Source organism: Euphorbia lathyris, chromosome 2 (assembly GCF_963576675.1).
Source record: "Euphorbia lathyris chromosome 2, ddEupLath1.1, whole genome shotgun sequence".
Lineage (NCBI taxonomy): Eukaryota > Viridiplantae > Streptophyta > Magnoliopsida > Malpighiales > Euphorbiaceae > Euphorbia > Euphorbia lathyris.
The window spans coordinates 131,660,726-131,683,996 of NC_088911.1; the positions used below are offsets into that span (position 1 = coordinate 131,660,726).

General features: G+C 32.9%; 1 non-coding gene across 1 annotated transcript; it reads left to right on the forward strand.

Moving 5' to 3' along the window:
* The first annotated feature begins 19,687 nt into the window (after positions 1–19,687).
* LOC136221176 (small nucleolar RNA R71) lies at positions 19,688–19,794 on the forward strand. The gene has a single exon (XR_010684959.1). It is a non-coding gene; the product is annotated as a small nucleolar RNA R71 (small nucleolar RNA).
* The last annotated feature ends 3,477 nt before the right edge of the window (positions 19,795–23,271 follow it).

Here is a 23,271-nt window from a genome sequence, read left to right on the forward strand (position 1 = left end):
GTCGGCCTCTTTTTTGTAGTTTAAATAGTATGAGTATTAATTTTTTTTTATGAATTAATCACTTATTATTGATGTTATTTATGGTTTATAATGACTAGTGAATGTTATTTATGGTGTGTTCCCGTCTACTCATGTCTCGTATTTTTAAAAATGTCGTTTGCCGCATATGCACCCGCACTCATACTTGAGAACTTGTAATGGTGTTTCCTAGGTATGAATTTAATCTTGTTTGCAAATCTTATGTCTCTTTAATTTTGTTTTACCATAGAAAAAGGAAAGCATCGTAAGCCTTTAATCTGTTCGGTTTTTATTGATTGAGTTCCTGGTTTTTTAATTTGACACATTGAGTTCTTATGAACACACGCATATTAAGCCTATGTTTGCCAAATTAGTTAGATTTGAATATCTAATTCAGTTAAAAGATCGTTATTCAGTTAAAAGATCGTTACTCATGTCATCGATATGTGAAGTTGTATTTTCAACCTGTTGGAAATATGGTCCCTGCAGTTTCTTTTATGAGTACATCAACATAAATAAAGTTACTCTTAATAATGCAAATTTTGAATGAAAGTGAAATAAATAAACGACTTAATAACTGAGTTATATATTTAAAACTATTTTTCTCAACAAACTATTTTTCTCACTGTTAAAGGCTTAATGTGTACAATTATAATTGATCAAAGGCTTAATATGTCAAATTGAAAAAATTAGGGACCTTAAATGTTCTTTTTCCTTATTATCTATATATAATATAAAACAGTAACGATGGAACTGAGGTGTCACTTCCTCCTTTTTTACTGATAAAAAATATAATATAATACATAATATTTTAATTTTAATTATATTATTATATTTATTTATAAAAGATTATTTAAAGTAAATGTGAAAATAAAATAATAATATTTAATTTATATAGCACCTTTATATCATTAATTGTAATTATTAGATTATATTTTTATTAATATTTATATATTAAGATGAATCCGTGCATCGCACGGGGTAAAAACTAGTTACTACCTATATCGTTTCGCAAGTGTTTTTGTAGATGTAGTAAGCATTAAGCAACTTAGTCACATGTAAACGGGTTAATTATTAATCTAGCCCATTTGAAATGGTTCATTAACATATTTGACATATTTCTCTTTCATTTTACAGATCTAAACATTTTCATCCACTTTGGACAAGAATACTCTTATTTTAATTCACTTTCTTCCCCAGACTCTCAAACGTCTTCTTCACCCTCTCTTTGTTTCATCTTATCTTTTTCACTCCCTTCTCCATCTTCTTTGTTCTTCATTTTACATACACATTATTCAAGTACGCGGTTCGTTAATTGAATGCTTTCTCGTTGAATTCGTAATTTCCAATTTCTTCCATTTTTGGCATATCGGTAGTTGCTCCTCTCACATTTACGATGAAAGATGTTGCATTTGTGACAACAGTTGTTGCATTTGCGACAAAATTGCTCCTGTCTCATTTGCGACAATAGTTGCTCCTGTAGCAAATTCAACAACTTTCGTCGCAAATGGGACAGGAGCAATTATCAGTGAGACAAAAATAGAGCAAATCGGAAATGACGGGTTCAACGAAAAACATTCAACTAATCAACTGCGTACTTGAATAATATGTATGTAAATGAAGAAAGAATACTTACATGAATTTGAATAGTGTATGGATATGCTTTGATCTTGGGTTGAATTATTGAATTTTGTTGTAAGAATTGGAAAGAAATGAAAAGGAGAAAGAGGTTGGGGGAGGTTAGGGTATTTTTGTCCAGAATGAATGAAAGTGTCTAATTTGGTAAATGAAAGGGAAATATATTAATGGGCTAGATTAGTAATTAATCATATGTAAACTTACTAATCACACAAGGTAGTAGAAGATTTGGTTGTATCCTTAGCAAATGTTTTCCATTTTAATTGTTGTATAATGGTAGTTTTGTTTTTTGATAGGTGAACTAAATCATAGTCCTTAGGGATGATAACTTGTCGTGCCCATAATTTATATCTTCTTGACTTGCCCGACCATTTAATGATCCCAACAGAATTTAGAGAAGCTCTTAGCTGGTTCAAATACTACAATATAGACAATATTCTTTTTTAGACGAATTCTTAAATGCTTGTTGAAGCGTTCCACAATAACTTCATTTGACTCGTATGTTGGGATCATGTTAGACAATCGTAGGTCACTGTTAAATCTTTTAGATCGTATAGTGTTTCTTTTATGAGGATATTAGCGAATTGGGTTGCCCACTGTCTATCTAGAGCAGCCTATTCTTAGGCTGGTTCTTGGGACTGAGTGGATTCTCCATGTTCTTTTATTTTTTATATACTTCTTTTGGATCATTAATGAAGGTTATTCTGTTTTGTTTTTTTAAAAAAAAAATCAAATTTTTTTTATCAATAATTATTGTTTTTAAAATTAATGTATAATTATTTAAAATTGAATAAAGATAAAAGAAAGAACCTTCCAAAGCACAACTTCATATAAGATTTTAACAAAGCACAACTCCTTTTAAGATACATTAGATAGAACCTTGCAGAAAGGTCAGGCTATCTACACATAAAGTAGAAGTCTGCTTGCCGAGCAGAGAACTCATCCTTAAAGAACAACCTAATAGAACTTGAGAACGATTGAACTGTTACCAAAAGCTTTATATCGTAGACTCGAGAAAGTTCACTGAACTAAAAATCTAGTAAAAGCGTGAGATCTCAAATTTCAAACACCATAGACATTCTTAGTCTGGGCCTCATTCTCCTTTCTTCAGTTTAGGGCTTCTCCCACCACAAAGCAGTGAATTGCGAAAAGAGAAAAAAAATTGAGCAAGCCTCTAGTGTTGGTGCCGCGCGAAGGATAAAGTGCCACTTAAGTTCTATCTTTCAGCCGCCAACGATTCTATAGGATGTCTTTTAGCACACACTACTTCAGTCTGCCCATCCGTTTGTGGGTGGTAGGTACTGCTAAAATTCAATTGTGTGTTCACCATCTTCCACAGGATACACCAAAAATGGATAAGAAACCTAGTATCTCAATCAAACACAATATACACTGGCATTCTATATAGTCTATAAACTTCTTTATATAATAACTGAGCAACCCGAACATTACCTATGATTTTCTTATATGGAATAAAGTGCACCATTTTATAAAATCGATCAACTACCACATAAATAGAATCATTACCTCGATGTGTACGCAATAATCCAAGCACAAAATCCATAATAATGTCCACCCATGGTTATGATGGAACCGGTAATGGCATATATAAGCCTGCATTTGTTGTTCTTCCTTTAGAGACTTAGCAGAACCGACACTGTTGCACTAGTTTCTCAATATCCTTTCGAATAACATCCCAAACGTAATTAGATTGCACCAACTGCAAAGTCTAGTCTCTACCCACATGCCCTTCACCATGCAGCTCCTTAATAAGCTTCACCCACAATCTACAATATGGAATATATAGTTGTTTTCCCTTGAACAGAAATCCATCATGCAAATGGAAGTTTATCCTTTTTTCTACTTGAACCTTTGCCAATATACTAGAAAATAGGGACCAGTTTCAAGTAATTCAGCAAAAGAATCAAAACTAAGTACCTTTATAGAGAGTCGAGTTAATTTCCCATTTCGCCTTCTCAAAGCATCAGCCACCCCGTTAGTTGCCCATGACTTATGTTTCACCATGAAAGTGAACCGATGAAGGTAAGCAACCCAAGTTGCATGCTTAGCAAAAACTTTATCTGAATATGCAAATGCTTCAAAGCCTCATGATATGTATACAAGATAAACTCCCACTGAAACAAGTAATGTGGACAATGTTTAATAGCCTGAACCATAAATAGAATTCAACATCATAAGTGATATATTAACACAACTTGGCACCTGATGACTTATCACTGAAATACATCATTGGCCTGCTATTTTGACTCAAAACATCCTTATTTTCCATTTTGGAAGCATCAAAATGTAACTCAAAAGGTTGATGGAAATCTGGCAATACTGGAATCCAGACTAACGCATCAGAATTCAAAAAAGGTCATTACTAATAGTTGAATCGCGTATTATTGCCTATCAATAACCTTAAAAATTTAGAGAAGTTTGGAAAATAGAAAATGTTCTAGTAAAATATCAAAAACTGCCCCCTTACAACCAAGAATAATGTTTTAAATAGTAAAATCCTAAAACAAAATCCTAAACCGAAAAGGAAAGACTAAAAAATATTATAAAGCAATTACTTTATTTCTTAGGAGTTTGTTTTATCTCATTATTTCTATGTACGTCTTCTCTTATAGACACCAGAATCCAAATTGACGCAGCAAAATCCAAAAAAGTTTGTTACTAATTGTTGAATCACACACGATTCTCTATCAATAACCTTCAAAATTTAGATAATTTTGAAAATAGAAAACATTTTATTAAAATATAAAAAAACCGGTCCTGAGGGCGGGTCTTGGCGTAACGGTAAAACGTTGTTGTCGTGTGACCGAAGGTCACGGGTTCGAGTCTTAGGAGCGGTCACGGGTTCGACTCTTGCCAAAAGAAAAAATACAAGGGAAGCCTTGCCCCCAGTACACCCTTGTGGTAAGCGAGGACGTGTAATGCACCGCACCGAAACAAAATCCTAAACAGAAAAGGAAAGATTAAAACATAATCTAAGGCAATTACATTATTCCTTAGGAGTTTACAGACTATTATGAATTAATCAAAGTAGCACCGCAACACATTTTCATTTGAATCCCATCGTATTCGATCAATCATAAAAAATATATTGCATTTGACTAAAAGCAAGAAAATAGAACTTATCTTTTGTTTTTCTTTCCTCATGGATGAATGACTTTTTAAACTCTTTTATTACTCTTGCAAACTGATTAAAAATCACTTGAATTTGGATGAAATCAAACCCATTAGAAGATGTTCCCCTTTTAACACAACTAAAACTTTATATAAACAAACCATCAGCTTTAGTTTAATCTCAACAGAGTTTGCAATATATCATAACCTTAACTATGTGTCCATGTGTATACATGACAAAAACAAAAAGTATTGAAATATAAGAGGTTCATAAGTTGAAGATACAAAAATTTCTGATCTTTTTTTTTCTTTTTCCTCCAATGTGAAGAATGGCAACAAAAATTTATGGCTCATAGTAATTAAACTCCAAATGATTACTTAATTTTGTAAATGCTTATAAAAAATTTAGGAATAAGTTGAAGATACAAGAGAAATGATAAACAAAAAATTTATCCAAATTTCAGTTAAACCATAATAGTAACCACCGGAAATTGCTTATTTTTCTTGTCTCGCCGATCATACATGGTTCAGGCGATGGACGGAAAAGGGCGAACATAGGTGGTAGTGGAGGAGGACGAACAGAAAAATGGTGGTAACTACCGGTGAAAATCGAGGACTGGCGATCGATGCTGTTTTGGAGAAGATAAGAGAGATTTGGTTTTGGGAACAGATATTACCTCAGTCAAGTTAGAAGAGCTTGTCGATCTACTTTCTACAGATGAAGAAGAAATATGAAGAAGAAGAAGAGATGTGGAGGAGAAGAGGCGGCAACAGAAGATTTTTGATGATTTTTTTATAATTAATTTAATTATGTTGTTGAGCTTTTAAATTTTGTTAACAGTTATCTCAAGGCCGGCCCTCGGCCTAGGCGCGCCGGCCTAGGGCCCAAGCCCGTAGGGGGTCCCAAATATTTTATTAGGTATCCAAGTATATATAAAGCATAGAAAACAATTTGTATCAAAGTAGATGAGTGTTCTAGTGGTAAAGCTCCCGCTCTCTAACCAAAGGTTGGTGTGTTTGATTCCTAGTAAGAGCATATTTTTTTTATATGAGCATAATGTTTTAGACATTCCCACAGTGAATATTAAAATTAGTGAATATACTTAGAATTTATGAATTGGGAACTAATTTTTTTAAATTAAAATATAAAATCATACTTTAGCTCTTATATAAAAAAAACAATGGCATATTGAAAAGTAATTTTGATGAAATGATTTAATTGTAATTTTGTAACCAATTGTAATATTCATATAAACTGTATAAATTATTTAGGTTTTAAAGGGTCTAAATAATTAATATTTTAAACTCAAAAAAGGTCCAAGAGGGCTTTGGTCTATTTAAATTTCAGGGGGTTTAAGCCCTTTACTATTGGTGGGAGGCCTAACGACTTTTGTTGAGAAATTGTTTGATTCAGACAATTCAGAGGAATCCATAGTGAATCCAGATCAAAGGGGAGAGCTAGCAGACAAAGGAAGAGTAGAGAGCGGTTAATTTCTTCCCTTCTAGTCCCTTTCTAGTTCCTATTCATATACAGGTTTTTGAATATATATTGAAGGTTAGTTTAAGAATTACATTCATATTTGACCTTTATGGTATCCAAAATTTTATCATATCATTTAGTAACATTTTTCTGTTCCATAAGTGACATTATTTTTACCACATGACACAATTTTTGACACTCGATATATACACGCGGCAATTGATTTAATTTTTTACTATATAAATTTAATACATAGATAAATAAGGGATTAATTTTTTTCTCATTTATCCACGTATTAAGTATATATAGAAAAATAAAATAAAAAAATTATTGGCAAACAATTTAACAAATCGGTTAGTTTTTTTTTAGCCAAAAACTCCAAGAAGTAAATATTATCAGATAATACCACATTAACCAAATAATAAAATTGTGAAACATCTTTTTTTTTATAAACAATTGTATTTAATGAACGTAATAATACGTACCGTATAATTACTAATAAAATATTGTTTTATTTATCATGTATTGAAATATATTTTAATTTTTTTACGTAAAATATTTTTGTATTAAAGGGGCCTTTGTTTATTATTTCGCCTAGGGCCCATAAATTATCAGGACCGGCTCTGAGTTATCTTAATCTTAGTGGTCTGGCATACCACATCAATTTTTTAGGTGGTATGTCAGGCGTACATTAAATTTTCTCCTTATCTTAATATATAAAATCTTTAAAAGTAACTATAGTAAGGCCTTGTTCTTTTTGACTTAATTTCAGCATAAGTAAGTTCAGTTCAGTTCAGTTCAGTTCAGCAACATTCAGTTCAGTTCAGTTAATTTAATTTCAATAATTATATTATTTATTATAATTATAATTATTTATATATAATTTATTTTTATTTATATATAATTTATAATTTAGTATTATTTATATATAATTCATCATTATTTATTATAATTATAATATAATTTATTATTATTTATTATAATTTATAATTTAATATTATTTATATTTATCATTATTTGTTATAATTATAAGTATTTATATATAATTTAATATAATTTAGTATTATTTATATATAGTTCATCATTATTTATAAATAATGTATTATTATTTATTATAATTGATATATAATTTATAATTTAATATAATTTATATATAATTCATCATTACTTATTATAATTATAATTATTTATATATAATGTATTATTATTTATTATAATTTTTATATAATTCATCATTATTTATTATAATTATAATTACTTATATATAATTTATAATTTTTTATTATAATTATAATGTTTTATATATAATTTATCATTATTTATTGTAATTATAATTATTTATATATAAAATATATCATTATGTATAATTTATTATAATTATAATTATTTGATGCAGTTAAGTTAAGTTAAGTTAAGTTAAGTTCAGTTAAGTTCAGTTAAGTTCAGTTAAGTTAACTTCAATTCAGTTCAGTTCAGTAGTATTCAGTTCAGTTCAATTCAGTTAATTTAATTTCAGTTAAATTAATTTAATTTAATTTCAGTCAAAAAGAATAAGGTCTAAGACCCCAATATACTTATTCAGATCAAACTGAATTGACACTCCTTCTAGTGCCAAAGAATGAAATTAACATGATATAACTTTCACATCTTATAATGAACTGTGCTACGACTAATAGTTTATGTATTTGGATGATAATCATTATAATATAAGGTGTAACTAATGTGTGACTATATCATCATTTTGTTTCAATCCTATGATAAAGACATATTACAACTATTATGCATAAAGGTGATGCATAATATGCATGAAAAATTCATGAAGATCCATCATTGTAGATTCAAAAATTTACACCTATACAACATGATTAATTTAAGCTTCATAATTGTTAATATCACATTTATTATCATAATATTATATATAACATTCTTAACCCTTCACAAAAAGTAGTACATTACATATTTCTTTAATTAAAATCGAACAAGAAAGAGTGAAAACTTATCTTGTTTGTTGCAATCATTTTTGGATAAATGCATGCAACATTTTTTCTAGAAATCTAGAGAGAAACCTACATATCTTTGTATAGCTCTCATTCGACATAGAGCATTTCTTAACAACCTTCTCTTCTAAAAAATGCAAAATGTCAAACTTAATTTTGTTCAATTAAATAGATAGTACATAAATAATAAAATAATAAAAACTTATCGAACAATTGATACACCGTGGACGTACCACTATTTTAAAAGCGATTTTTTCTGTAGATCTAGCTATAATATCAACCATCGGTTACTCCTTAAGTTTAATGTTGAGCGATTTCCGCAAGTGCACGGTATACGCTTGTAGTAATAAAAGATATCGAACCCACAGGGAACGCTTTTTAACTAAAACTTTATTTAATTCGGTTTAATCACGTGTTTAGGTTTAATAAAAGAAATACGTTTAGTTGATGGAATTGGTTTTGGTAAATTAGGATTAGATAGAAGGATTATATCGAGTTTAGAGAACAGTTCTGTTTTGGAATTTTGATTATAAAACAGATACTTCCGTAATTGGAATAAAATAGAACTTATTTTCATAAAGCAAAGAAGGCAACTTTAACTTTGTGAGATTATGGACATGTAACAATATAGCGATATACTCAATTAAATGGCTTCGAACCATAGAAACCCCCCTGATGTTGAGGTGATTCCTACCTTAATCAAACTAGTGTTTTATTTCTGATAAGCCGCGATCAGCGATCATGTCATCCATAAAAACTAAATCTGTTAAGTGTTCAACAAAGTTCTTATATGAATAAGATGGAATAGAACGTTTTAATAAAAACACCAATTTATCATTTTGAAAATCATTTTGTCAGAACAATATCAAAATAACAACAGTAAGAATGTATTGAATAAATAAGTATATCATTAATGAAACATGAATTTTCACAAGTTAACAGAGAAGTAGAAACTTGGATAGCATTGCAACGAAAACTTTGAGATCCGGGTCGTCAATCTTTCTCTCAAACTCCGTAGGTTCGTCAAACCTCATGCGCTTCAGCCGTCAATTCTTCTCGCTGGATCTTCGGAATAGAGACTGATCTTGTCCACTATCAGAATGAAAACTAAACTAATACTGTGTTTATAACTAATCTAAATACAATTCGTGTACAGCACGATTGTTTACAGAAATGAAATCTAACTTTTTGATTCTTTTCTGAATCAGAAACTCAACATAACAACTTTCTTCTCTAATTTCTCTAACTTTTCCAACCTGGTCAATTCTGAAATGGATCACTTATTTATAGTTGTTGAAGGGTTGTAAATGATGGATCGTGTCTGCTGGTGAAGGGTTGCTTTTATCCGAACGAACAGACGCGTTTTTCCGATTTAAACATGTGTTTTGTATGCAGAAGGGTTCGCTGTCGCGATTGAGATTCTGAAAATCTCAGTCGCGACAGGGGGTATAGGGGCAAGTTAAAAACTTCGTTTTTCTCCCGAGCTGACCTCCGCAAGTCGCGACTGAGATTCTCAAAATCTCAGTCGCGACAGAGAGATGTTTCCCCGTCTCTCGATTGCTTTTCATCCTCCTTGAGCGTTCTTCTGGCTGATATGCATTCTCGGTACATTTTTAAGGTTTTTCCTCCATTTTAGCTCCGTTTTAGCTTCGTTTTTGCTCCTATTTGGATTTTACCAAATATTTAAGTACCTTGCATCAAAGAAGTAAATAAAGACGTAAAAGTATTCCAAATGAATATAATTAACACGATTTTAATGTAAATTCGACGTATTTATATATGATATTTTAGGTATATTTTGGGCTTAACGAACTCCCACACTTAAGCTTTTGCTAGTCCCGAGCAAAATTTCACTGAATTTATTCTTTAATCAATCTCTTTATAAATAGAACATATATCCATATATTCCTCTTTGAATTAGTTAAACCGAAAGATAAACTTTCATGGTAAATTTATACACAAAGTATCAAACTAGCTAGTAGAAAAGAGATATATCACTCGTCTTGTATCTCAATTTTTATATTGAAGTATTTGGGACGGTGTAAGCACGCATGTTTCCGAATCTTTCGTCTCAAGGCATTTCTAAGCACAAAATTTCCTTTCCCAAACCTAAACTATTACAAATATGGATTTATTAAAGACTTAAGTTTAATATATTTGCTTAGTTACGCCCAAGATAAGGGTGGTCTCGATCGTAACTTTATACGCATTTGCTTTCGTGTTCGTTTAAGAGGTACCGACCATGCCATTGGTGGACGCAGTCGTTACTTAAAACTTTAAACACGTTTAATTTTTGCTCTAATTTTTTAACGTTCCTTTCATACCTCGACCGTGATAAGGGTGGTCGCAATCGTGGCCAAAAGTAAACGGTGCTTTAATGTTCTTCCCTTTCATACCTCGATTGTGATAAGGTTGGTCTCAATCGTGGCCAAAAGTTAAGAATACGACTACTTGATTTAATTAATATGAAAATAAAATTGGGAAAGAAAATAGCACATTCATCCTATATTGACTTGAAATTCAACATGTATTATGGCTAAAGTTTCCTTAAAAACTTCAATTGGTTTTTAATGTAAGACGAAAAATAATATCGAGCTAAAAAGCTAAATTTGTTAGTTTGATTTATGCCTATAAACCTAATTGAAAATTGAAAATAAGATTTATATTTATCGTGAATTCATGATATAAAGTAGAGATTTGAAACTAAAGAAATTTTACTTATATACATTCACTCGAGACGTTTTTGATAAAATCGTATCGGAGATTTGTAAAAATATTTGTAAAAATATAGCCCGTATAGAAATATTGTTTCTATCAATAATGATAACCTTAAAATATGCTTAACATTATTTTGAAAGTTAAAATGTTTGAAAACATATGAAATCATAAATATATGTTTATGAAAAATTTCTAATATTTTAAAAAAAAATGTTGCACATTATATAAAAATGTTGCACATTATATAAAAATGTTGCATTTCTTGTGTGAAAATGTTGCATATTATATTTTACTTAAAATTGAATAACAACATGCATTTATACTTAAATAAATAGCATTCATTATCATTCGTTGCATTCATTCGTACTTAAAATTTTAAAACGAATATGAAATATCTCATCCCACACTTAATTTGGACCATGTCCTCATTGGTGCAAAAAGCGATAAAACACGAAAAATAGTACGAAATTAAATCATACGAATTAGAAATGAAAAATAGAATACCATAACATTCAAACATAATAATAAAGAAAATTGTACCAAACATAATTTTAAATATTGTACCAAATTGAACAAGACATAAAAATAACGAAAATGAGTTAAAGATAGAAAGGATAAAACCTATCAAGGTGAAGGTGATGGAGAAGGCGTAGTCTCAACTCCTTGGCGTCGGAAGAAAGAGAGCAACTGGCGACGAGTAGACTTGTGCTCACGACTCAACGTAGTGATCCTTGAACTCATTTCGGCATTATTGGCAACAACTTCATCTAACCGCAAATTCATGTGACGGTTATGCTCGTTCATTTGTGTCAAAACACGTTGCCATCCAACTTGTTCTTCTTCATTTGGTTCCACATTTGCTTGCTCGGTGGTATTAACATCAACATTCTCCTCCTCCTCTTCTTCTTCATCAAATTCCTCTTCATCCTCCTCATCATCATCGTGGGCACCTAAACCTTGAGAACCCGAGGCTTCACTACTCATGGTAGCAAAAACACGTCTTGTGCGATCCGCATAAGAGATAAAAGCGGGCGGTCCCAATTTCTTCAATAAATTGGCCCTTTGAAGTGCCGTGAGATCCAATGAAGGTAAACCAACATGAGGCATATTTTGATAATCCGCTAATTCACCTCGAGCGCCCAAAACAATGCCGGTAATTAAATTACCCATAGGCACTTGCTTATTACGGGACTTGGAAGCTCGAACTAAATTAGTAAATATCATCTCAATACTATCAATTGTCAAACCCGTAAAAATAGCATCAAACACAACCAAATCACGAACTTTCACTTTTGAACTTTCAACCCGACCAAATAAGGAAAATGATAAAAAAACTTGTGAAAGAAGAAGATACAATCATCCTTAATTAGTTTACTAGATGTATTCTTTGGACTAAAAACATCTAAACCGGTTAAAGATTGCCAAACCGTGTGTGAATCAAAAGGCTTTGGTTTTGAATAAAAATTTCGAGTAGGAAAACCAAACCAACGGTTCATGGCCGCATACCCAACATCATAACGAACTCCATCACTCCGAAAAGAGATAACCCCTTTCTTCTTGTCATAGGTTAGAGTAACCAAAAACTCAATAATATGCGTTTTAAGACTAGAAAAACGCATACTAGCAAATCGTTTCCAACCAAGAACGGTAAGAAATTCATCAATACGCTCGGTAAAAGAAAGAGTATTTACCGTGTCGGTGTCAAGAAAAAGCATGTCGACGAACTCTATTAGGACATTAGAAAATCGGCGATATTTGCGTCCTTCGGCTTTCGTCGTAATATCGAACGGTGCTCCATATTGAACCCGTAATCTATTGATCTCGGTGGCCTTGGCTTTGTTTGCAACGGTCTTTTGTCTAGGCATATTTTTATTTAGTGAAATTGGTGAATGATATGAAGAAAATATGAAAGGATGAAGGTAAGAGTAAAAGATAATGGTGGTGAATTAGGGAAGAAGAAGATGAATAGGGTAAATATTTATGGGGAAGAGGAGTGAATCTTGGTATTGGGAAAAGAAAAGATGATTGATTGGTGTAAAAATAGGTGATATAAATAGGTGTAAGTAATAGGTATTGATTAGGATAGGTGAATAGGTAGTAAATAGAGTAGGAATAGGAAAAGAGGGTGAAATTTCGCCCAATCCCGCACCTGCAGGTCGCAAGTCGCGACTGAGATTTTCAAAATCTCAGTCGCGACAGCAAGTAGGGAGAGGGGCGAAATTTTGCTGAAAAATTTTCCTCCGCTGTCTCAACTGAGATTTTAAAAAATCTGGGTAAAATTGGGACTGTTTTTGATGATTTTAACACTTCTAAACTAATTCCTCTTAAAATTAAGTGCCATTAATGTGAACATTAATCCCTGAAACTGAGATAAACAAAACTGAAACATTAAATTAAAGGAAAACCAAAGGTTGTTCCTTAAATAAAAGAAATAAACTAAGGAATCAATGCACTTTTATTTATCGTTTTTAAACAATACCATAATATACATTTATATAGAAATATTATAGAAACATAAATTACAAACAAACACTCATATATATATATTAAAAACAACAAACAGAAACGCATAAAATATATCCCTAAGTAGATGACAGACGACGTGCATTGGCCCTGTTAATCTTCGTTTGAATGAAGACTTGCCTCTCTGGTGCAGAAAGGAATGTTGGACCAGAACGGAAAACTCGTTTGACAAGTCCCTCGTTCTCCAAGAACTCGTAGTCTAAAATCGAGAATGGTTCGGTATCAGTCCAAGGAACAGAAATGGTTCCCTTGGCTCCTAATATGATTCCACAAATGATGTTGGCGAACCCAATCTTCCGTTTCTTCGAACGGGAAGCAGCAACTAACCCCTCCATTAGAATCTTCGAGGAGTTCACTGAGTTGCCTTGGAAAATGTTGCCCAACACATAAAGATTAGTATCTTTCACAACATTGCTACTGACTCGACCAAAAAGGCTATGACAGAGGAACTTATGCAGATATAGCATGGAATTAGAATTAATGGATTTGTTGAAGGCAAGACGTGGATTGAATCGCCAAAATCCTGTTAGCATCCTCCATATGTCTCTAGAAGTCATATCCCTTCCAGGATGGTGCTGAGTTGTGTCTCGGGGTGGAAATCCAAACCAATTATGAAGTTCTGGATATCCAAAAGTGAATACCTCCCCCTCACAACGAAAACTGAGACGAACACGTCTCTTGTTGACGAACCTAACGGTGGAGAAAAATTACAGAACCCAATTTCCAATAATAGGAAATTTCATATGAACAAATTTGGACCAACTCAAATTAGTCAGATAGCGATCAATATCTTCGCTTATCCCGAGTTCCTCGTTCAGAAACTCGTCCAGATACATCATGCCAAAGAATTGAGCATATCTGAATTGCAGAAAGCGTTTCCCCTCGTCATGGTTATAAATGGGAAACCATGCACCATATCGATCGGAGATATCAACTTTCCCTTTTTGAGAAGAAGTGTGTTTTTGAACGTTTTTCAAAGACTTGGTCATGTCTGTGAGAGAAAAAAAATGAAGTCTATAGGATTTGAGAATTGGAGAAGGAAATTCAGAAAGATGAAATGAAATGAAAGAAGTCTGATCCTACAGGAATATATAAGACCTATAAGTGAAAGGTTGTGTCTGTTAGAAAGAAATAGGTGTCTAAGTGATACCTCTTCAATTCAACTGACAGAAAATTGTAAAGAAAGAAGACTGTAATCCCTTACAGTTATTTCAAATGTAAAAAGACAGAAAATCTCAACTGAGCTTTTCGGAATCTCAACTGAGATTTCCAAATCCTGGAATATGAAAAATCTCAACTAAGATTTCTGCATATTTAATTTCTCAATAACACTTAACACTTAATGAACTTTTCAAAACATGACTAAATTAAAATTTTAATGTGAAAAAAAACTCATTAGTATACAAAAATAAAAAATAAATTAAAAATAAAAGTAAATAAATTAAAAAGAAAAATAAATAAATTAAAAAGAAAAAGAATAAGAATTATGAACATAAAATAAGAAAAGCTATAAATTAAAAACATGAAAACTAAAGAAATTAATTTTTATAAAATTTATCCACGGATTCAATTGCTTGAATAGGAGTTCCGTCGAAATAAATCTTGCAACGATTTCCATTGACCTTAAATCGGTCGCCATTAGACTTTTCTAGCTCCAATGTTCCGTAATCAAATGTTTGAACAACCAAAAATGGTCCAGCCCATCTAGATTTTAGCTTACCTGGAAATAACTTTAATCTCGAATTAAAAAGTAAGACCTTATCCCCAACATTAAAGTTTTTAATTTTGATTTTGGCATCATGCCACTTTTTAATTTTCTCCTTATAAATTCTTGCATTTTCATAAGACAAATAGCGTAATTCATCCAACTCGTTTAAGTCAAACAAACGCTTTTTCCCTGCGCTTTGCAAATCATAATTAAGGGTTTTTATAGCCCAATATGCTTTATGATCTAATTCAACCGGCAAATGACAAGCTTTACAGACTAATCTATAAGGTGTCATCCCGATAGGTGTTTTAAATGCAGTACGGTATGCCCATAGTGCATCGTTAAGTTTATGTGCCCAGTCTCTTCTAGAAGACGAAACTGTTTTCTCAAGTATCCATTTGAGCTCTCTATTTGAAATTTCTGCTTGACCATTCGTTTGAGGATGGTACGATGTAGAGATACGATGGTGTACTCCGTATTTTTTCATAAGTGACTCAAAAGCTCTATTTACGAAATGAGTACCACTGTCACTTACCATAACCCTAGGAACTCCAAATCGACAGAATATTGAATTTAAAAACTTAACAACTACTTTAGAATCATTTGTCGAGGTTGCAATTGCTTCAACCCACTTTGAAACATAATCTACGGCTACTAATATATAATTTTTGCCAAAAGAAGGAGGAAAAGGACCCATGAAATCAATTCCCCATACGTCGAAGATTTGAACTTCCAATATGTTCGTAAGAGGCATCTCATCTTTCCTTCCTATATTCCCTGTTCTTTGACATTTATCACAGCGGATAATAAATGAACGGACATCTTTAAACAGAGTAGGCCAAAAGAATCCGCATTCAAGTATTCTAGCTGCTGTTTTGCTTACGCTATTATGACCTCCGTAAGCGCTAGCATGACATTCTAACATTATAGAGTCATGTTCGAACTCACTAACACATCTCCTAAGTATTCCATCGCCGCATGTTTTGAACAAGAATGGATCTTCCTAAAAATATTTCTTAACTTCTGAAAAGAATTTCTTCTTTTGCTGAGAAGTCAATCCATCCGGCACAACATGTGCAGCTAAGTAATTGGCTATATCCGCATACCATGGAGCTATGACACTTTGTACTTGCATGAGATGTTCATCGGGGAAATCATCTCGAATGCCTGATGTTTCACCGATGGGACCGTTTTCATCCTCAAGTCTTGATAGATGATCGGCGACCAGGTTTTCAACTCCCTTTTTGTCTTTAATCTCAATGTCAAATTCTTGCAATAGTAAAACCCATCGAATAAGAGGTGGTTTTGCATCTTTCTTAGAAAATAAATATCGTAAAGCTGCATGATCAGTATAAATGATAACTTTAGATCCTAACAAATAAGATCGGAACTTATCACATGCAAAAACTACTGCTAACATTTCTTTTTCAGTTGTGGTGTAATTTAGTTGTGCACCGGACAAAGTGTGACTCGCATAATATATAACATGAAGTTTCTTATCCTTCATTTGACCTAATACACATCCTACAGCTAAGTCACTTGCATCACACATAATTTCGAAAGGTAAATTCCAATCGGGTTTCGATATTATAGGTGTACTGACTAAAGCCGTTTTCAAGGTATTGAAAGCTTGTAAACAATCTTTATTAAAATCAAAAGTTGAATCCTTCATAAGCAAATTAGTAAGTGGTTTGGAAATTACAGAAAAATTCTTTATAAACCTTCTGTAAAAACCTGCATGACCTAAAAATGATCTTACTCCCTTAACAGTGGTTGGTGGGGGTAATTTTTCTATAACTGAAGTCTTTGCTCTATCCACTTCTAAACCTTTTTCAGAAATCTTATGACCTAAAACAATTCCTTCGTCTATCATGAAATGACATTTTTCCCAGTTTAAAACTAAATTCGTTTCCTCACATCTAAACAATACTTTATCTAAGTTCTGTAAACATGCATCGAAAGAATCTCCATAAACTGAAAAATCATCCATGAAAACTTCCATTATGTCTTCAATGAAGTCATTAAATATTGCTGTCATACATCGTTGAAAAGTTGCGGGTGCATTACATAGACCAAAAGGCATTCTCCTATATGCAAATGTTCCGTAAGGACATGTGAAGGTTGTTTTATCTTGGTCATCCTGGTAAATGTAAATTTGAAAAAATCCGGAGTAACCGTCTAAGAAACAATAAAATGCATGCCCGGCTATCCTTTCGATCATTTGATCAATGAAAGGTAGAGGAAAATGATCTTTCCTAGTAGCTTTATTTAGGTTCCTATAGTCTATACAAACCCTCCAACCGGTGGTGGTTCGTGTAGGTATTAGTTCACCTTCATCATTTCTTACAACAGTTATGCCTCCCTTTTTAGGTACATAATGGATTGGACTAACCCATTCACTATCCGAGATCAGATAAATGATTCCATTGTCTAAAAAGTTTAATAATCTCATTTTTTACTACTTCTTTCATGTTCGGGTTTAAGCGTCTTTGCCTATCCGCTTTAGGTGGCTTATCCTCTTCTAAGTGAATTCTATGCATTACTATACTAGGATTAATTCCTTTTAAGTCTGAAATTTGCCATCCCATACTTCCTATCCTATTTCTAACAACTTCTTTCAATTTTTCTTCTTGATCGCTTGTTAATTTGTTAGAAATAATTATAGGTAGAGAATCGCCTTCGTCTAAGAAAATGTACCTCAAATGACTGGGTAACTCTTTAAGTTCTAATTTAGGGGGTGTTACAATTGAAGGCGGAACTGGTCCATCTTCTCGAATCAAAGGCTCTGGGTCCTTATCGTCTAATTCCTTATCTATTATAGGTTCAATTATCTCTTCACTTTGAATTACATCATTGACACATTCTTCGACTAAATCAAGTTTCATACAAGCGAATTCCTCCATAGGGTATTTCATTGCTTTGTTCATGTTAAACTCGACCTTATCTTCTCCTATCCTTAAAACTACCTTCCCTTCCGACACATCTACTAGAGCGCGTCCCGTGTTCATAAACGGTCTACCGAAAATTAAAGGGCAATTTACATCATATGCAAAGTCTAATATAACAAAATCGGTAGGAAAAATAAATTTATCGACTTTGACTAAAACATCTTCAATTATACCATACGGCCTTTTAGTGGTTTGATCCGCTAATTGCAAAACCATATTGGTACGTTTGATATCTTCTTCTAAACCTAACTTGTTAAAAATAGACAATGGCATTAAGTTTATACTTGCTCCTAAATCACAAAGACAACTTGGGAATTCAATATCTCCCAATTTACACGGAATAGTAAAACATCCGGGATCCTTGAGTTTAGTGGGCAAATTACTTGATACTATTGAACTACAGTCTTCAGTTAACGGAATGGATGAAATTCCTTCCCAACCGATTTTCTTCGAAATTAAATCCTTTAAAAACTTACCATAGTTAGGAATTTGTGTGATTGCATCCATAAATGTCAAATTGATGTGCAAATTTTTAAGTTTATCCAAAAACGGTAGAAGTTGTTTATCATAGTCCTTATTTCGAACTTTGTGTGGAAAAGGTGGTTTGGGTACAAAAGTTTTGGTACCTGCGTCAGATGGTGAACTATTTGTGTTTAAAATATCTTCTTTGGACTTTGGTAAATCAGTTCCTGGTAATGTTGCATCTTTGGGCATTTCAGGCCCTTGATAATTTTTTCCTGAACGAAGAGTAATAGCCTTCACCTGCTCTTTCGGATTTTCTTCCGTATGGCTGGGAAGACTTCCCTCTATTCGGGATGGAATTGATTTAGCAAGTTGACCAATTTGAACCTCCAAATTATGGATGCTAGATGAGTGGTTTTTAATAAGCTGATCGAATTTATTTTCGATCCGTTTAAAACCATCGTCGTGATTACTTATTTTTCCACTGATAGCATCTATAAACTTGTCGATTTTAGAAGATAAAGTGCTAATCGTATCTCTTGACTGATTTTGATAATTAGTGGTACGATTTTGATTAGCACTTGCATTATTGTTACTGTTATCTTTCCAGTTAAAGTTAGGATGATTCCTCCATCCAGAATTATAAGTATTAGAATAAGGATTATTAGTTTGGTTTTGCCCTTGGACAAAATTTGCCTGTTCGATCTCACTCATATTTTCGTAGTCCACATCCGTTTGGATCGGATTACCATTGGTATCGCGTGGTGCCATAAATTTGTCAATTTTGTGCGATAAAGCAGAAAATTGGGCTTGTAGCATCGCGACTGGATCAAGTTCAACTATACCTTTAACTGATGATGTGGTTGAGGATGATGGTTTTGCTACCGGCATATGTCCACGTTTTGCGGGCCATATACTGCTATTGATTGCCATTTCCTCCAAAAGTTCTCTCGCTTGGGCTGATGTTTTCTTCATAAATAGCCCTCCCGACATAGCATCTAATGAACCCCTAGTTGTAGGATTTAGTCCATTGTAAAATGTTTGCATTAAAAGTTCAGCGGGTAATTGGTGGTGTGGGCATAAACGTTGAAGTTCTTTAAAACGTTCCCAAGTTTCATAAAGAGTCTCATTATCATTTTGAGAAAAAGATGTTAACTCCTTTATGACTCTTGCGGTTTTTGCTAAAGGAAAATATTTAGATAAAAACGCCTGGGCTAATTGTTCCCAAGTGGCAAAAGTTGCGGCTGGCATAGAAGTTAACCATTCTTTGGCTCTATCCTTCAAAGTGAAAGGAAAGAGGCGAAGTTTGATTGCTTCTGCAGTCACATCTGGGATTTTAAAAGTGTCACAAATTTCAAGGAAATTTGTTAAATGGGTGTTAGGATTTTCGTTAGGTAACCCGTAAAATGTTACATTATTTTGCAACATATTAAGCAAAGCTGGCTTAATTTCAAATTGATTTGCGGTGATTCTGGGTCTAACGATACTATTGGGCCACACCTGGCCTAGCGTATTCCATAAGTGTTGGTGGGTCTACCATTGTTTTTGGCTCGGTAGATGTTTTTACTGGGGTCTTATTTTTGTTTTTCTTATTTTTCTTGTTCTTCCTAATGGTTTTCTCAATTTCTGGGTCTATAGGGTCTGGTACAATGCCCGAACTTCGAGAACTGCGCATGAACCTGAAATCTTACACGAACCGAAACTACCTACAAAACAGAATTTGAAAAATAAATAAATTAGTATATGAAAACTATTAAATTATAAAAGTTAAAATAAGTATGTTTAAACCTAGATTCGAAATAAAACACGAAAAATTTAAAATTTTGTCAAAAATTTTGGCGTTGCCCGGTAACGGCGCCAAAAACTTGTTGAGCGATTTCCGCAAGTGCACGGTATACGCTTGTAGTAATAAAAGATATCGAACCCACAGGGAACGCTTTTTAACTAAAACTTTATTTAATTCGGTTTAATCACGTGTTTAGGTTTAATAAAAGAAATACGTTTAGTTGATGGAATTGGTTTTGGTAAATTAGGATTAGATAGAAGGATTATATCGAGTTTAGAGAACAGTTCTGTTTTGGAATTTTGATTATAAAACAGATACTTCCGTAATTGGAATAAAATAGAACTTATTTTCATAAAGCAAAGAAGGCAACTTTAACTTTGTGAGATTATGGACATGTAACAATATAGCGATATACTCAATTAAATGGCTTCGAACCATAGAAATCCACCTGATGTTGAGGTGATTCCTACCTTAATCAAACTAGTGTTTTATTTCTGATAAGCCGCGATCAGCGATCATGTCATCCATAAAAACTAAATCTGTTAAGTTTTCAACAAAGTTCTTATATGAATAAGATGGAATAGAACGTTTTAATAAAAACACCAATTTATCATTTTGAAAATCATTTTGTTAGAACAATATCAAAATAACAACAGTAAGAATGTATTGAATAAATAAGTATATCATTAATGAAACGTGAATTTTCACAAGTTAACAGAGAAGTAGAAACTTGGATAGCATTGCAACGAAAACTTTGAGATCCGGGTCGTCAATCTTTCTCTCAAACTTCGTAGGTTCGTCAAACCTCATGCGCTTCAGCCGTCAATTCTTCTCGCTGGATCTTCGGAATAGAGACTGATCTCGTCCACTATCAGAATGAAAACTAAACTAATACTGTGTTTATAACTAATCTAAATATAATTCGTGTACAACACGATTGTTTACAGAAATGAAATCTAACTTTCTGATTCTTTTCTGAATCAGAAACTCAACATAACAACTTTCTTCTCTAATTTCTCTAACTTTTTCAACCTAGTCAATTCTGAAATGGATCACTTATTTATAGTTGTTGAAGGGTTGTAAATGATGGGTCGTGTCTGCTGGTGAAGGGTTGCTTTTATCCGAACGAACAGACGCGTTTTTCCGATTTAAACATGTGTTTTGTATGCATAAGGGTTCGCTGTCGCGACTGAGATTCTGAAAATCTCAGTCGCGACAGGGGGTATAGGGGCGAGTTAAAAACTTCGTTTTTCTCCCGAGCTGACCTCCGCAAGTCGCGACTGAGATTCTCAAAATCTTAGTCACGACAGAGAGATGTTTCCCCGTCTCTCGACTGCTTTTCGTCCTCCTTGAGCGTTCTTCTGGCTGATATGCATTCTCGGTACGTTTTTAAGGTTTTTCCTCCATTTTAGCTCCGTTTTAGCTTCGTTTTTGCTCCTATTTGGATTTTACCAACTTGAAATGTCCAGTAAAATATGCAAAGTTTTTAGGAAGAAATGAATCGGAAAGAAAATTTTTTCTTCTTTTCTCCAAAATGAGAATAATAATAAAAAAAACTTATTTATAGGATGATAATTAAATACTGTCACGACCCAACCCAGACCATGACCGACGCATAAATTAAATTAATTTTGATCTATGCTAGCCTTAATTCTGAACTAATAGCAATTCCAAAATTTACTAACAGAATGTCAAACTCGTCTCAATTACATCAATAAAACTTAAAAGAATCAAACTATTCAAGTCAAATCTCAATAATCAAAAGTCTCCAAAAATAATAGAAAGCTAAATCATTAAGCAGTCTCCTTCAACATCAATCCAAGGGTTACCTCACGAACAAGGACCTTAATCTGAAAAAGAAATATTCAACGTGGTATGAGATTTTCGTCTATACAAGCGAAAACCTCAGTGAGCAGTAGCTATAGCACACAACAGAAAAGGAACAGGCAGACATGCTGATACTTTTAAATTATGACAAATATAGTATTCAAAATCAGTTAAACAAAAGGGTCAATAGTAGATAATCAAATCAAAGTACTGGTAATCAATTGTCAAAAAATAATACTGAAAATGGTACAGTGTAACAGAGTGGTGATACTGCACACCACCAGTGTAACAGATACATATAATTGCTTTCACCGATCTTATGGTAGTGTACCCACGGGTACCCGGCACTACCCGATCCTAATGGGACTACCCGAACCCGCTACCCATTTCCCATTACCCTTATATAAAAAAAATATACTACATATACAGACATGGGTTTCGAACCCATGCCCTTCTGATTATAAGGCATAAGCATTACCACTTCGCCATCTTTGTTATTATTGTTTACGTTTAAACTATAAGTTTTATATTATATTACTTTAGTTATTATTTATATAAAACAAAACCCTAAAATGACAGCACCACATCGTTGTTTGTTCTTCTCTTCTGGTCTCTCAAACTTTCTGCCTCTCTCAAAATTACAGTCACCATCGTTTCTCCATTGCTCTTCTCCTCACCGCCTCTACTCCACTTCTCCATTGATTTTTATCACCGCCGATGCCGTCAACCACCACCGCCGTGCCGCCCTCATCTCGTTGTCGGGGGCCTTCAACTCATCGTGAAAGGTATTTACCAAAAACTCATATGTTGTTTGCTGCCTCACTAAGATTTGTGGAGACTTTGATGATTCAAATATTCTTCTACTACTTTTTATATTATTCCCAAATGGGGCTCAACCCGAATTAACAAACAAAAAGAATTAATCAAAAACTAATAGCTGCTATATTTATATTTGTGATATGATAATATTATAGAGTAAAAAGCAAAATTAAGTTAAGAGAAGTGGGTTTTCCTGATATGATATAAAAGAATAT